Genomic DNA, 17500 nt, shown 5'->3' with positions numbered 1-17500 from the left:
CTCCCCCGCGGTATTCTTCCAGCGACATGGAGGAGCCTTTGGCTGAGTGGCTCAGCTCATGGCGTGTGTGGAATGGACCGGTGATGTAGGACGTTTTAGATTTTCTTTCGTTTGTTCTTTTCCCATATATATATCATATATATATATATATCTATATATATATAATATATATATATATATATATATATATGTAATGATATTATATATATATATAATATATATATAGATATATATATATATATATATATATATATATATATATATATATATATATATATATATATATATATATCGATATATATATAATATATATATCTATATCTATATATATATATATAGATATATATATATATATATATATATATATATATATATATATATGATATATATATATATATATCGATATATATATATATATATATATATCTATATATATATAGATATATAATATATATATATATATATATATATCTATATATATATATATATATATATACTATATATATACATATATATATACATATATATACATATATGTGTGTGTGTGTGTGTGTAAGTATATATATGTACTGTATATATATATATATATATATATATATATATATATATATACTTTTTTAATAGAAAATTAAAGCTGTCTTTCTCAAGTAGTGTTTTTTTTTCAGCTACAATACAATAATTATTTAAGTAGTTTAAACGTGAACAATAGGGAATATAGAATTTGCTCCTTATATATTCGTCTAATTTTCCTTTGTACACGATATTTATGCTTTTTAATAAAAGAAATATACCTCATTCAATCAAAATTTACCCCTTATTTGACACAGCGTTTCTCATATTTTCATTGGAGTATCTGTTCCTTTTGGTGTGAGAAAATCAAAGTGACACGGAATCATTTTTAATGTAGTATAACGATTCAATACTGTTGACAACATATGCAATAAGACAACATATGTAATAACTTCATAGCCACTCTCGAATAATTTCTTTGCACTAACACTTCATCACAAATTCTTGAATGTAACGACTAACCTATTACTTTAGTAGATGTGTCTCAATATGATAAATTTCTTTATGAATTACATTTGGCAAAGTGCAACTATTCAGTGTTCTTCAGGTGAAACTTTAACATCGCTAACATATTGCCAAGGTTTTGACTCATAACGTAACGTAATGAAAATATTACTGTATTGTTAATATTTATCACCAATGAAATCAAACAGCCTTGGAGGTATACTTAACGCAGATGAAGCATTTTTTTTTTTACATGCAACACAAAATCCGACATACGTTACAGAGATTCTGTTTTTATTTTTCCCTGGTAATTTCGGAAAATTAAACGTGTCTTGCCGCCATTAATGAATAGCGGAAATTTTAGTTTTGTGTAAAAGAAAGCTATTGTGCTGGCTTTATCAGTCCGTTCGTTTTTTTTTTTTTTTTTTTTTTTTTTTTTTTTTTTTTTTTTTTTTTTTTTTTTTTTCAGTCAGCACATTTTCTGTCCGAACCATTTTTGTCTGCCCTCAGATCATAAAATTAACTGAGGCTAGAGGGCTGCAAATTGCTATGATGATCATCCACCCTCCAATCATCAAACATGCCAAATTATAGTCCGCTAGCCTTATTAGTTTTTAGATAATTTAAGGTTAAAGTTAGCCATGATCGTGAGTCCGGCAGCGCAGCAACACAGTCCACCATGGCCGGCAGAGAGTTTCATGGGGCCGCAGCTCACAGTTTTACATCGAGACCACCGAAAGATAAATATATTTTCGCTGGCCTTGTTTATATATTTTCTGATTTTAAATGATGGACGGATTACGTATCTAAATTTTATTAACAAATACAAATAAGCACACAATGCATTGGGCATTGCTGTAATAAGGTCATGGATGCAAATTGGGTGGAAATGACTACAGTAAGTAGCTGCTTCTCATTTTATTCCCTTGTCCTCTTTTATATATTAAAGACAAGTGATTTGGTAATGCTTGATATTTGTTATTTTTTTTATTCCCATATTCTTGTAGGGCGGGCCCTTTTCAAGTGCTTGTCTGTGAATGTGAAATACAGTATGATAGTCATTCTTTTCTTATGTAATCTATTTACTTTTATAATGAAATAGAAACAATATAAGAAACGTTTGTCCCGTAAATCGTGTACTTTCTATGAAAGAGAAATTTGAGAGAGAAAACTTGTTTTGTATATGAGGAAAAGTTTCTATAAACGAATATAACATAAAATGCAAACATTTTATGTATTCATTGGAATAACATGCCTTGCATGCCCCATTGCCTTCTTAAACTGCTTAAAGCTGCATTTGCTTTTTAACTTGAATTCCAGTTATTGACTTACTTATGGGCAAATGGCGTATATTACCTTGTTTACTTGTCTCTAAATTATTGCTCTTATGTTTTGCATTACTAGTTTTGGTGCCAACACTCATAAATTGTGACGATGGTATGTCATGGGAAAACATTCTTGCACGAAAATAAGCATATTTGTGAGAATTCATTTTTCTTCACCGTTTATTTTCTTTCGTGGATGATTTTTGATTCGATTGCCGCAGATCAAGGTTTATTTATTTTATAATATTGTTATATATTATCATCATCATCGTCCACATTGCACTTCAAGATATTTGTTAGAACTTCAGTTTCTCGAGCGTGTCATCAACTTCCCCATTATCTAGACTAATGTCCTTCCTACTCAGTATGTGGGTTAGTTAGCAGCGTCCTTGCCTTTCAGTTGAAAGACCTGGGTTCGATCCCGATGTGAGTCCGAGACTGATTTTATTCAAACGCTAGAAGAACAGAATTGGTAAGAAATGCGGAACAGGTCTTCGTTACTTAGGGGCCGGAATGCTGTCTTTTATTTATACTTCGGAATGCTGTTGTTTATTGAGCCATTCCCTGGGGAATGCAGCCAGCGCTCACCTGGCTTATCGGTTGTAGTTCTGTGTCCGGAATGCAAGCAGTGAGATTGATGAGAACGAACGAACCAGTAACAGTCGGCAGTGATCCAACTAAAGATTGTATCGAAGGACATCTTTTGTAGTGGTTCCTGAATGCAGGCGTGACTGTAATCGCTAAATAAGTGAAAGTATTTCTGAACCTTTGAAATATTATGCTGATGGCGACGGGTCAAGGCATAATGAACACAGGTGTTTAGAAGTATAAATCTTTATAACTTCTATACGCTGGCATTCAGAAAGTAGTAGTTTTATTGCAGAAATATTAAAAGCACATAAATTACTTGAATACGTTTTAGATCTCATAAAAAACATAAAAAATGTTTGAAGTAAAAAAAATATATACATAAAATAACTAAATCTAAAAGTATATGAACAATAGTGTAAAATCTGAAAGAATGTCTAGGCGATGTTTAGACTAAACACATGAATGTGATATCTAAACCTAAAAGTGCAGGGACGTTGAACGTTAAATCTATGTAAACAAAGGTGCTTAATCTGAAATTAAAATATAATGGAAGTAAATCCAAAAATAACCTAACAAGTTGAAGAGAAATCAGCAACCCAGCTCAGCAATAAAAAAAAACCAAATCATTACAATTTCATAGCCATCACCAATGAAGAGAAATCGCAACTTGACAGCAGGAAAAATTATAATGGAGTGATTGTTCCCACTAATTTGTACATCAGCTGCCGACTGGATAATGCTCACAGCATAACAAATTAGTCATTAATGCCATATGGGCTGTTATCACTGACCGCAAGGGACGGGGGATGCCTAGGCAAAGGTTATTTGTTTCTTTATCGCTTACTCGGGGAGTAAGCCTACAAACTACTTTGTTGTTTTGAAGGGGGGGGGAGTAGGAAAGCCTAAAAAGGTCTGTAAAAAGCTTTTCTTGTTGAGTTAAACGTACAGGAATTTTATGATTTATTTATTAGAATGGAATTGTACAAAATAAATAATGTGGATGTTAAGCAGTACAGAAAAATTATTCCTAATCAAATAAAACATATTTAATTTAATTTTCGTTGGTGAAACAAGGATCTATTTGGCCATAGATTTTAGCACGTTTTAATTTACATTAAGAATATCATGTTTACAACTTACGCGTGAGGAGGAAAATCTTGCATGTGTCCCGAGTAAGCTGGAGGTCGGATCACGCCTTTGGGGGGGGGGGGGTGATAGTGAATGGTCAAGGATGTGTTCCTTGAAAATTTACAGTACGCATTTAGTTTTCATATGCAATGTGAATGGTAAGAGGAAAGGGCAAACTAATGATGAAAGGAACGTTCATAATACTTATGGGGAGTAAGAAACTGGAAGATCAAAGCAATAAAAGCGCCATTATTCTAATGATTACAAACCATTCACGAATTTGCACTCGAAAACTAAATTGTATTCAGAAAAACCTCTCGCGCCAAAGTGTATGAAAATTTATGAATTAACGTAAAATTGCAAGAAATGTGGTCATTGGAGGTTATATCGTTCCTATATTTCATGTATAACCCCAGGTAACCGAACAACATCCGGTCAGGGAGTTTTACCTCTAGTCCATAAGTGGGCGGGCGACCAGCGCGGATTGCCTGATGGTTCTGCCAATTGATCTTTTGTGTAAGAGATGCGTTTTGTTACGTGTTCACCAAAGGTGGCCGTAAAAGGCTCCGTTTTTAGTCTCGAATTTCGTTTTCTTTCTGGTTACTATATATATATATATATATATATATATATATATTATATATATATATATATATATATAGTCTGGTGACTATATATATACATATATATATATAATATTATGATATATAAAGATAGTTATATGATATATATATGTGTGTATGTATGTATATATGTATGTGTGTATATATATAGATTATATATATATATATATATATATATATATCTATATATATATCTATATATATATGTATTAAATATTAGACACACACACACACATATATATATATATATATAATACACACTATACAAATATATATACATATATACTACATACGTACACACACACACACAATATATATATATATATATATATGTATAGAGAGAGAGAGAGAGAGAGAGAGAGAGAGAGAGAGAGAGAAAATCTTATTCAGGTCCTTATTGTTTTTTCTCTGCTCGCTGATTTTTCATTGTTTGACTTCGGTCTGTTAAGCTGCTTTTTTTTATAGTCAGTTCTTTTGTTAGATATATATAACCATAAAAAAATTTTGACGTTGTGCTTTGTTCAGTCCAAATAATTTTTTTCCGGCTTTAAAGGTAGGATTCCTCTCTCTCTCTCTCTCTCTCTCTCTCTCTCTCTGCTCTTCTCTCTCTTCTCTCTGCTTCTCTCTCTCTCTTCTCTCTCTCTTGTCTTTTGTTAGCGTCCTCGTGGTGGCAGTTTGTTTTGAGTCGTCGTCATTGTGGATGTCTTTTGAAATGAAACGCTCTGCTTTGTCGATGTCGTTAGTTTTGTTTGTAAGCCTGAGTTTTTAACTTTTTTCCTGTTAAACCTTTTTCTTGTGCCTTATTTCTGTGGAGCGTTTACGTATTATTTTCTTGGTGTGTGCGTGTGTTTTTTGTGTGTGTGATATATTTACTTCATCATTTAATGTGTGTACGTTCTTTGTAATACTATTACCTGTCATTTTTTGTCATTTCTTCCCTTAGTATTTTCTGTTAATGTTAAAATTTTCTTTTTATTTAGTATTTGTAATATTTTCTTTTAGTTTTGTCTTTTTATTGTGATACTTAAAAGAAATTATGTGTATGAGACATTTCCTTTATTTACTGCGTTTAGCATTGGATCTGTTTAAGTTTGATTGTCTTTATGTGTTTTTTTTTATGTGATATATGTGCCTTCATATTTTGTAATTTGTTGATTAATTTCAGTCTGCCATGTTTCATTTTCTCAGCGTGCGTTATTTTGGTGATACATTTCCCTGTTTTTTCGCCTCAGCACATGTTGATTATGTGATACATTTTACATTCGTGGTTTACAGAACCTGAAGTCATTTAGTTCCACTAAAGCCATTCGACCGTTACTGGTTGATCAGCAGTATATGTGTTTTTGTATCAGTACTACAACGGTCGAACTGTGATGTCTGATTCGATTAACTGTTATTGTAGTCACTGTCTGATTGAATAAATTGGAGATATAGTAACTGTGCCGTATATTCCTTTGTTTCTGAATTATATAAATCTGTTGCATATAATCGTATATGAGAACATTTCTGTGCGTATGTATCATTATACTATTTTACTTTTACCTCTTTGTATATTTTTTAGATTTTATTGACATTCAATTTTGCTAGACATTTAAAGTAGAATGACGCTGTGATTCCCTGATACGTATTGATTTATAATGTGTCTCTTCCCTCCCCCCTCCTTCCCTACGACTCCCAAAGGCAATGTAGACTGATAAATTAGTATTCGGGTTCATCATACAACTTTTTCGTTACAGTTTTACGAAAAATTTTGACCCCGTGACCACTAGAATATTCATTACCTCGATGTAAAACTAACATTAGAGTTAATGGAGCCAGCAGCAAATATTCAGAGTGGAAAGTGGGTTCTTCAAACGAAAATTTGGGTTATAGTTCCTCCCGCAATGGTAAGGGCCTCGTATTATGAGAACGAAACAGCAAATCAGCGGCTTCGTTGTTGTTAAGCATTAAAACCACCCACTGGACGCTGCCCGTTGAATTTAAGGACTTTTTTTTATTTATATATATATATATATTTTTTTAGGCGGACAGCTTAATACTCCCTTCTACAGGAAAATGATATAGAACATAAAAGGGCGAGAAAATGGAGCATGGAGCGAATGGAAAATAGAACATAAAAGAAGGGGAAAATTAAACATAAAAGGAAAAGAAAATGAGGCATAATTGGAAAGAAAATAGAACTTAAAAGTAAAGGAAATTAGGACGTATGAGTAATGGAAAATAGAACTTAAAGGAAGGAAAAATAGAACCCAAAAGGAAGGGAAAATAGAACGGACAGTGAAGCTGTTGAAATGATTTCGTTATTAAGACAGGAGTCTTTTGAGGGGGCTGGCCAAGAAAAGGAGACCGTGCAAAGCACAAGACTTACTTAATCTGAAACAACAACGTTAATACGGTAAAATGTTCGACTGCTAAGTTTCGGCCATAGTATGCATTTAAGAAAAAAATATATATATATATATATATATATATATATATATTATATATATATATGTATATATATATATATATATATATTTCGTGTGGCTACCGAATTCGACATGCGGCACACCATTTAAAAAATATCTTCCCCCAACTCGACATACGGCACATACTTTAAAAAATATCTTCACCCAATTCGACATGCGGCATACACTTAAAAAAAATATTCACCGAATTCGATGCACAGTTCACCATTGCTAGAAATCTTCACCCAATTCGACGTAAGGCACACACTTTAAACAGATATTCACTGAATTCGACGCACGGTTCACCACTGATAAGTAAAAATCTCCTCCTAATTTGACATACGGCACACGCCTAAAAAATCTTCACTGAATTCGACATATGGCACGCCTAAGAAAAGCTCACGAAAAAAAAAATTCGACATAACGGCACGCCTAAAAAAAATATTCACCGAATTCGACATATGGCACACACTAAAAAATATTCACCGAATTCGACATACGGCACACGCCAAAAAAATATTCACCGAATTCGACATACGGCACACGCCTAAAAAAAATATTCACCGAATTCGACATACGGCACACACCTAAAAAAATATTCACCGAATTCGACATACGGCACACGCCTAAAAAACAAATTCCAAAAAAGAATTCGACATACGGCACACACCTAAAAAATATTCACAGAATTCGATATACGCACACGCTGAGAAAAAAATATTGCACCGATTCCGACATACGGCACACACCTAAAAAAGATTTACGAATTCGACATCGGCACACGCCTGAAAAAAATATTTCACGAATTCGACATACGACACACCTAAATATTTACCGAATTCCGAACGAATTAACGGCACAATACGGCCGAAAAAAAATATTCCCGAATTACCAGGGGGACATAAAACGCCCACACTAAATTAATATTCACCGAATTCTCATACGAAAAATGACATCCAAAAATATTCACGAATTAGGACATTACGACCATGCCTAAAAAAGCATTCACCGAATTCGACATACGGCACACACCTAAAAAAAAAATCTTCACCGAATTCGACGCACGGCTCACCACCAGCAAAAACAAAAACAAAAATCTTCACCGAGTTCGACATACGGCACACCAAATAAAAAAAATTCTTCATAGTTCAGCATCATTGTGGGACTCATGCTTTCACTATTGATATTGTAATAGTTTCGAGGTTTTTTGTAGTATTCAGAATTTAATAACGGGATTCAAAGTTACAGAGAGAGAGAGAGAGAGAGAGAGAGAGAGAGAGAGAGAGAGAGAGAGAGAGAGTCTTATTTCAACGAATGTAAAGACAAGGAGAGAGCGATAAAAACAGCATTATTTTGAACCTTATGTCCGATGGTCCTTGAAATAAATTGTAGGAAGCGAGCTGTAAAGGGGAAATAACACACTCTCTCTCTCTCTCTCTCTCTCTCTCTCTCTCTCTGAGAGAGAGAACTTTGAGGAAGATCCCGGCTTCTTCCATTACCATCAGGATAACGAGATTTAGCATAATGAAAATTTGAATGACATGAAGAAATTAATGGAAGTGTCCCAGATTGGATTTTTTCCTTCCTCCTCCTCCTCCTCCTCCTCCTCCTCCTCCTCCTCCTCCTCCTCCTCCTCCTCCTCCTCTTACTCGTTTCTCTGTCTCTGGTAATTTACATCCGAAACCTGGAGAGGGGAATTTGATCACCGACCTTTCTTGATTATAAGCGGCTTAATGAAGTCGTAAAGTTATCGGATGTAAGGTGGCTTGATATCTTTTTGATGTCAGCCGTAATTTATAGCAATAGCGTTTCCCCCGATCTAAAACGTTGATGAATGCTGTTTTCCATTCGTGTTGATGGGTTTAGTAAATTGGATTTGCTTTTGTATGCGCTGTGCTAATTTATCTTTCCGAGAATATTAACATTTATGTTGGTGATATTGAGGATATGCCGGTGTTTGGTGATAGCGGATTCCAGCTCGCTTTTCTGAGCAAAGCAGTGAACATATATATATATATATATATATATATATATATATATATATATATATATATATATGATATATTATATATATATTATATATATATAAATCTAATAAAAGGAGCCTATAAAAACACCAAACTATAGAGAGAAAAAATACTATATTTCAGAGACTGCTGTCTCTCTCCTCAGGTAGATGAAGAGGGAGACAGAAGTCTCTGAAATATAGTATTTTCCCCTCTATATGTTGGTGTTTTCATGGGTTCCTTCTATTAGATGGAATTCTGTTGTAACAGAACATTTTTACCGGTCACACACACACACACACACACATACATACATATATATATATATATATATATATATATATATATGTGTGTGTGTGTGTGTGTGTGTGTGTGTGTGTGTGTATGTATGTATAAAATTACGAATAGTGCTTTGTGATTTTATGTCGGAAGTATCGCAAGGCTTTTTGCATCCCCACAGAACTCTGTGAGGTTGCAGTCTCATATGTTTAAGTCAGGCTTCAGTTCTACTTTTATGCTTTATATATAGCTAGATCGTTGTATATTTTTAGTTAATTATACCCGTACTTAAATTTATTTAAATTTTTCTCGTTTTTCCCTGAATGAGCATCGAAGGATGATGTCTTGTTTGACAATTTTTTTTATAAGTTGTGCTTTCAGAGATGTTTCACATTAACCGTTGATCCCTGATCCCCTTTTCCTGCCGAGCGCAACCAGATTCGCTGAACGGCAGCACCAATATTCAGTTCGCGGTCGAACTCTTCAGTTCCAGAGGCCCTTTATTCCTCACACCGTTGGACTGTGGAACATTCAGTCTCCCTGAGGATGTTGTGTAATTGGAACCTCAAACATCCAAAACAATTCTCCTTTTATTTTAATAATTTGATTAAATTTTTATCTGAATATTTATTGATGTCTATATTCTTTCAGTTTTAATAACTGATCTCTCATATCTGTATTTCGTTTTACTGTACCTTCGTTCATATTCTCTTTCTTCCATCTTACGGTTTCCGTTTCAACGCTGAAGTCCTTGCTAAGTTTCTAGCGCTTGGCCTTTGGCCTAAACTGTGTATTGTGTTCTACTCTATATATATTTCTGTAGTTCGTTTTACCTTCTGTTACTTCTTTCAAATGAACGCCATATTCGTTGGAAGCTTGAATATGAAGTCAGTGCACCCCTGTGAACTTGTTCCTTATGAATAGGGTTCCTTTTCTAAACAGCAACAACAGTTGCGTGATCGGTATAGGTCTTGGCCTGCCACCTCGGTGGCCGCGAGTTCGGTTCTGGGGCATTCCACTTACGGTTAGATATGTGTATTTCTGGTGATAGAAGTTCACTCTCGACGTGGTTCGGAAGTCACGTAAAGCCATTGGTCCTGTTGCTGAATAACCACTGGTTCCATGCAACGTAAAAGCACAATACAAACAAACAAAAACAATAATAATAATAATAATAATAATAATAATAATAATAATAATAATAACAACAAATGTTCTATCGTTTCTCAACTATTTAGGTATGAATTACTTCATTAGTTTTTTTATTCGATGATATCCACTTACTCGCCTTTTTTGTTTTCAAAATTTGCCCTTACCTCCCTTCGTTGTTTCATTACTACTTTATTTTTTTGTGATGCCACTACAGAATCGCAAAGGTGGCCAAAAACGTTGATTTCGTCTGTTCTGTGCGATCTGCTGTAGTAAGTTTGCGGCCCTTTTGTTGGATATTCCATATAATTGTGCGCGCGATTTGAATAATAATCGGAATAATAGCGATTATAGTGGAGTTAATGACCCTTTGGGCTGTTGCATAAGATAATGTGGTCATTATAAAGAACATTAATATTAATGGTATGGTAATTATCATTCACGCATTTGCCTCATTTATTATATTGTGTTATTGTGGGTGTACGTTGTGGAAATGTAAATTATTTATGACATCACAATATGCTACAAAATCTTTTTACATATATTTTTTATTCATACTTATTATTTTTTTAATTACTGATTTTCTGTCGTATAATTTTCACTTGATGCTGACTGTACAATAGTTTTTATTTATTTATTTATTTATTTATTTTTGCTGTGGTTCATTTGATCAAGTATTCTGTTTTATTGCTGAAGATCCTTGAATTATCAACCTCCAGCTTACTCGGGGGTGCTTGCTGAAATCTACGGTTAAATAGAGCGTTTTTTCACCAACGAAATCAAATACTCTATTTTTTATTAGAAATTACTCTTCTGTAATTTTGAACATGCTCATTATTTATTTTTTACTTTTTTATTCTAATAAATAAATCACAAATACCTTTCCCTAAAATTCATGTATGTTTAACTCAACTCGAAACACCTTTTTCAGTCCGTTTTAGGCTTTTCCGTAGGGTTTTCCTACCCCCCAACAAGAACAACAGCAAGAACAAAAGCACCTCAGTGGAATGGTCGGTATGGTGTTGGCATACCACCTCGGTGGTCGCGAGTTCGATTCTCGGCCACTCCACTGAGGAGTGAGAGATGTGTATTTCTGGTGATAGAAGTTCACTCTCGACGTGGTTCGGAAGTCACGTAAAGCCGTTGGTCCCGTTGCTGAATAACCACTGGTTCCATGCAAAGTAAAAACACCATACAAACAAACAAACAAACAAACAGCAATAACAACAACAACAACGACAACAACAAAGTAGTTTGTAGGCTTACTCCCCAAGTAAGCGAAAAAAGAACGAAATCCAGAATGTTGGAGGACTGTTCACTCAGTCAGATTGGATTTACGTGAGATTGAATTTACGTGGAAGATTAAAAACCCAGAAGTTATGCGCTTTTTGAAATAATGAAAAGTAGTGTCTCTCTCTCTCTCTCTCTCTCTCTCTCTCTCTCTCTCTCTCTCTCTCTCTCGGCAACGATTCCAAGAAGTTCCTACATCATCATTCATTCCGCGTTTTACGGCTCTGAGGTCACGGAGATGGAAGGAGATTGACGAATGATCTTCGCAGCGAAGGTACCTATGTAAATTTTCAGGTGTCCATTTTAGGTCATCCTAAAATATACTTCAAACGGGAAGAAGACGACTTCAGTCTTTGTTTCATTTTTGTCTGGAGATTTTTTAAAAGAATTTTATTTACATTTGTGATTTTGGATTTATCTTGTATGTACAAGAGAAGAACGCTAATTATAGTTTTCCTTTTTCTCTGGAGATTCTTTTTATAATTTTATTTACATTTTTGGTTATTGATTTCCCTCGTACATATCCATTTGTTCCAAGGACGCGTTCAAATCGATGGATATTATGTTAGATTCCACCTTCTACTCTGCGTCTGGGTAACTTCTCGTTTTTGTTCTCAGCTTGCTATCAACTGACATGTAGGGTTTCGCGGTAACTCTTGGGATGACGGTTGGATTTCATTTATATTTAGCACATAAATTAGCTTTATCTTGCATGTATTTAGATGGTTAGTAAGGTTGCCCCTGTCCTCTCATCAACCAATCAATCGTCCTGATTTTCAAGAGCGTTCATCCATCTTTTAACATTTGCAATCATTTTGCCATATCCGCACAATTCTACATTTCTCACCTCTCAAACGCTTTTATGTACTTCATGAAACAAGTCCTCGTAACTTCTTTCATGTGTGTGTTTAACAGCCATACTTCACTTCGGTAAAGAAGAGTTGGCTCAAGGAGCCCTTGATGCATTCCGGATTTCACTCCCTCACTCTCATCTCTTTCATACCTTTTCATAAAACTTTATACCCTCTCTTCAGTTCTGTGACTCGCCCGTTCTCCCAGCTAGCTCATCTACATTTCCACAGTTCATTGCTCCATCTTCGTAGCATATGATACTTGATAAATTTTCTCTAAATAACAGCAACTAACTACTTTCTCCGCTAAGAAGCGCTTTCATACTTTTACCAGTCCGCAACGTCTCTGCATTGTCATTATCAAACAGCATGTACTCAGCAAAATTGGTCCATTGCAAACTACGCATTTCACAACTATATATATATATATATATATATCCATATATACATATATACATATATACATCTATATATATATAATATATATATATATATAATATTATAATATATATATATATATATAATAAACACAAGCATAACCATCTCCATATACAAATGAACGATCAAACATCGTCACACCAGCTTAAAACGAATGACTTCAGGGAACAGAAGCGTAAACTTTCCCTCTCATCAGATGAGCGGAAGGCGTTCTCTTTGGCATGACAAATGCCTCTCCATTTGAAAGGTTCCTACAGACCACTTTAAACCCTGTTCGTTGACAGGACCTCGCTCCTTAGGGAGTATCTCATAGCAAGGTCTTCTTGTTTATTGGTATTCATCCGAGTTCTTACCGGTTGGGTTTCATGGGGAAAGGAAGTCTTCATGAAGAAATTGTAGTGGTGTTGCTACCGGCATAGTGATAATGATAAGAATATGCAGTAAGAATCCACAATTATATAGATAAATATAATGCATTTGAAAGATAAAAACGTTCAGGTGTTAGAAAGTCTTCTTTTTCTTTGTTAATATAGAGTACAATTTCTTTATGTAATTCTGGATTTTTATCATGCAAAAGTTTTTCACGACAGTGAAAATTTCTCAGAAGCAACAATAATAATATTAATAATAATAATAATGATTCCTTATCTTCATTGCAACACTTATAATAATTTTTTTATTATCTTGATTGTTGACAGTTGCCCCATTATTGTTACTTTCAGAAAGTGAAAAAACAGATAATTTGCAAATATGCAGAATAGTTTTCATAGACTTCAACAAAGTATAGACACTAATCTCTCTCTCTCTCTCTCTCTCTCTCTCTCTCTCTCTCTCTCTCTCTCTCTCTCTGCATATGATCTGCGTGGTGATTATATAATGATTCCCAGATTTATGATCGATGTTGAGACTACTTTTTAGGATTTTGTCGTAGCAAATTGGATGCGGTAAGGAAAGACGTATCCTAAATTAGTGGTCGACTATTGGTCTCTGTTCCTGTGGTTCGATTTTTATTCCAAGGTTATAGTGGCCCAAAATTCCTCTCATAATTCCTTACATTCTTTATGCGTTTCAAAGTGAGTGATGCAGTCATTCAGATGTATAGTAATTCGTTTGTCTGCCCAAAGTTACAGTGGTCCATCTTTGGCCTAGGTATACCACTTCATTTAGACCAAGTTACAGAGGCACTTCATTTGGCCCAGTTACGACGGTTCGTGTCTGCATCGATTTATTAGGGAAAACTTCGCATTCCTGGTTAATTGACCATGCATTAATTGAATCGAGGTCTGTTAAGACGAATAATTATTGCAAGGTATGGGATGAGGGGGAATATTGCTTATTTACAATGAGGTATTGTTTTTTTATCTTAAAAGTTAATTAATGTACAATGGAATTTTCTGGAATTTTCGATAAAGGTATATTGTTAATGAAATGAATGTGTTCGTTTTTTTTTTTTTTTTTTTTTTTATCATTCGTCGTTTTGGTCGTTAGTTCTATTTAACTTTTATATGGTTTTTTTTTTTTTAATAATTCGTTTTTATTGTTATGATTCATTTTTTTACGGTGCGGCTCATTTACATGTTCGTCGTGCCTTTTCTGACTGGAGCTGTGGCGGCTTTAAATTATTATTTATAATATATATATGTTTCTAAAACTTGTGTAATATGTTTAACATTATTTCCTCAATGCTTGTGTATCTTATTTTTGGTGCTTTCATTTCTTATGACTTCATCTATGCGTAAACGTTTATCATATTTTTATCGTTTTTATTTTCCTCTTTTCATCATTGCTATTATACCCATGTACCATTACCTTTTCAAGAAGAAATGTGAGGAAGGTTTTTTTTTTTCTTAGAGAAAATTAATAAAGGAATTTTTTTGTCCATCCCCAGTGAAGATTTACTTCCTCATTATTAGAGGATTACGTTGCGTCTTACTTTAGTTTTTGAATAGCGATACATTTTTTTTCCGTTTTACATTGCGCAGTTTCCTGCAATGTCTTATGTTTAGCGTTAGCTTAGAAATTATTTCATTTTGCTTTTCTGTGCTTTTATTTGTGTATAATTCATTTTATCATAGAATATATGTTAGAATGGTCCTGAGAAATTTTTGAGTGAGTGTATATCATTTTAGTACACAAAGTTTGACCGCAATTTGCAAACAAATGTAGAATATACAAAGGAATAGAAAAATGCCGAATATAATTGATCTAATGGCATGTTTTCCAAAATCACTTTCGTAAATTATTTGGTAATGATTCATTTGGGCAGTGGTAAACAAAAAAGAGTCAAAATCAAATTCCTAGAAACCTCTTCCTTTTTATGTAAAGACTAAGGAAAAATCCAGTAAGAAAACGAATCTATTCTGGCTAAACACGCCAAATGGATGTGGTTGAACAATAAATTTAATTTTTATTTAACAAAGACGGGCCATGATAAGATATCAGTTCTTATAATAGAACAACCGATTGATAACGGAAATAATGAATCGACGCAAGAGGCACTGACAGCACTAACAAAATTAGATGAATTAAAGATACGATTCACTGTAAATTGCGAATGAGAATCTAATCACTGTAAAATGAAAACAATAACCCGTCGGAATTTTTACAAATAAGCGGAACAGGCAACGCGAGCTTCCGTTGCCAGTAGCTAAGGAGTTGTAAACAATTAGAGACTTCGGGGTTGCAAAACTAATGGATCTTTGCAAATGGGATGCTCGAAGTTGCTGCCCTGTTGCTATTAATTTTGCAAAGTCTTCCCCTCCCATCCACACTCCCCCCTCCCCCTCCCACTTTTTTTCTTTGGTCTCGTATTTCAAAAGACAAAAGTTAGAAAGAGGAGGTACTGAAGTGAAAATTTAATATCTGGTGGTTGGTCGTGATGTGGTGTTTTAATAGGAGAGAGAGAGAGAAGAAGACGAGAGAGAGAGAGAGAACCGAGAGCGAGAAGAGACCCTACCTTACAGACCTTACATCTTGTTCGGGTTGCCCCAGGTCCCTCAGTGTGAGGCACCTCTAATGTCTACCAGAGAGTTGCTAGTACATCTTCCGGTATATTTTGCATCTTCCAATCTTGGATGGTCTGGGATGCAGTTTAGATATTTGTCGAGCTTATTCTTACATCTACGCTCACTCCTGATATATTCCTCAGATGAGCTGGCAACGCATTGAATAGACGCTGCATTATCGATGCTGGTGCGTAGTGGATTAATGTCCTGTGTGCTTTCCTTATTTTTCCTCCCGGTATAGTTTTGGGCACTATTAATCTACCTCTGCTTGCTCTTTTTCTGATATTTTTAGTTCCATGATATTTTCTGCTATTCCTTCTATCTGTTTCCATGCCTGAATTATCATGTAGCGTTCTCTTCTCCCTTTCTAGACTATATAATTTTAAGAATTGTAGTCTTTCCCAGTAGTCAAGGTCTTTAACTTCTTCTATTCTAGCTGTAAAGGACCTTTGTACACTCTCTATTTGTGCAATATCCTTTTGATAGTGTGGGTACCATATCATATTGCAATATTCAAGTGGACTACGAACATATGTTTTTATAAAGCATAATCATGTGTTCAGCTTTTCTTGTTTTGAAGTGCCGTAACAACATTCCCAATTTTGCTTTACATTTTGCCAACAGAGTTGCTATTTGATCATTGCATAACATGTTCCTATTCATCATCACACCAAGGTCTTTAACTGCTTCCTTATTTGTGATTGTCTCATTATTAGGTCCCTTATATGCATATAGCTTTCTTTCTCTGTCTCCATAATTTATTGATTCAAATTTATCAGAGTTAAATACCATCCTATTTACCTCTGCCCAATCATATACTTTGTTAAGGTCTCTTTGTAGAGCGTTCCTATCTTCATCACAAGTAATTTCTCTACTTATTCTTGTGTCATCTGCGAAACTACTCACTACCGAATCCTTAACATTATTGTCTATGTCTTCAATCATAATAACAAACAGTATTGCAGCTAACACCGTACCTTGCGGCACACCGGATATTACCTTGGCTTCATCCGATTTCTCGTCGTTTGCAATAACTATCTGTTTTCTGTTGTGTAAAAATTCTTTTAACCATCAGAGAAGAGAGAGAGAGAGAGAGAGAGAGAGAGAGAGAGAGAGAGAGGGGCTATTATTAAAGGTTTCTGTATGATGGCTGGCAGATCTCAATTAAGCTTTGATTGACGTGGAATCAGTCTATGATGGGCCCTTTTTTTTTTTTTTTTTTTTTTTACTATTATTTTTTTTTATTGGTCTGGCTTCATCGATGGCAGCGTTATTAGGTAGGCCATTAGGCCTTTGCGTGCGATCTCGGTTGTGTTAGTGTTAAATTTTGGTTTTGGGCCTTTTGTTTCAGGGC

General features: G+C 34.4%; 1 protein-coding gene across 1 annotated transcript in view; it reads left to right on the top strand.

The window, feature by feature from the left end:
- Positions 1–17500, top strand: part of LOC135221797 (microtubule-associated serine/threonine-protein kinase 3-like) — an 896960-nt gene that overhangs the window by 176432 nt on the left and 703028 nt on the right. The gene's annotated exons all lie outside the window — the stretch shown is intronic.

This window comes from Macrobrachium nipponense, chromosome 3, assembly GCF_015104395.2.
Source record: "Macrobrachium nipponense isolate FS-2020 chromosome 3, ASM1510439v2, whole genome shotgun sequence".
Lineage (NCBI taxonomy): Eukaryota > Metazoa > Arthropoda > Malacostraca > Decapoda > Palaemonidae > Macrobrachium > Macrobrachium nipponense.
Note: the sequence above shows the minus strand (reverse complement) of the source record. Positions and strands in the feature narration are given on the sequence as shown.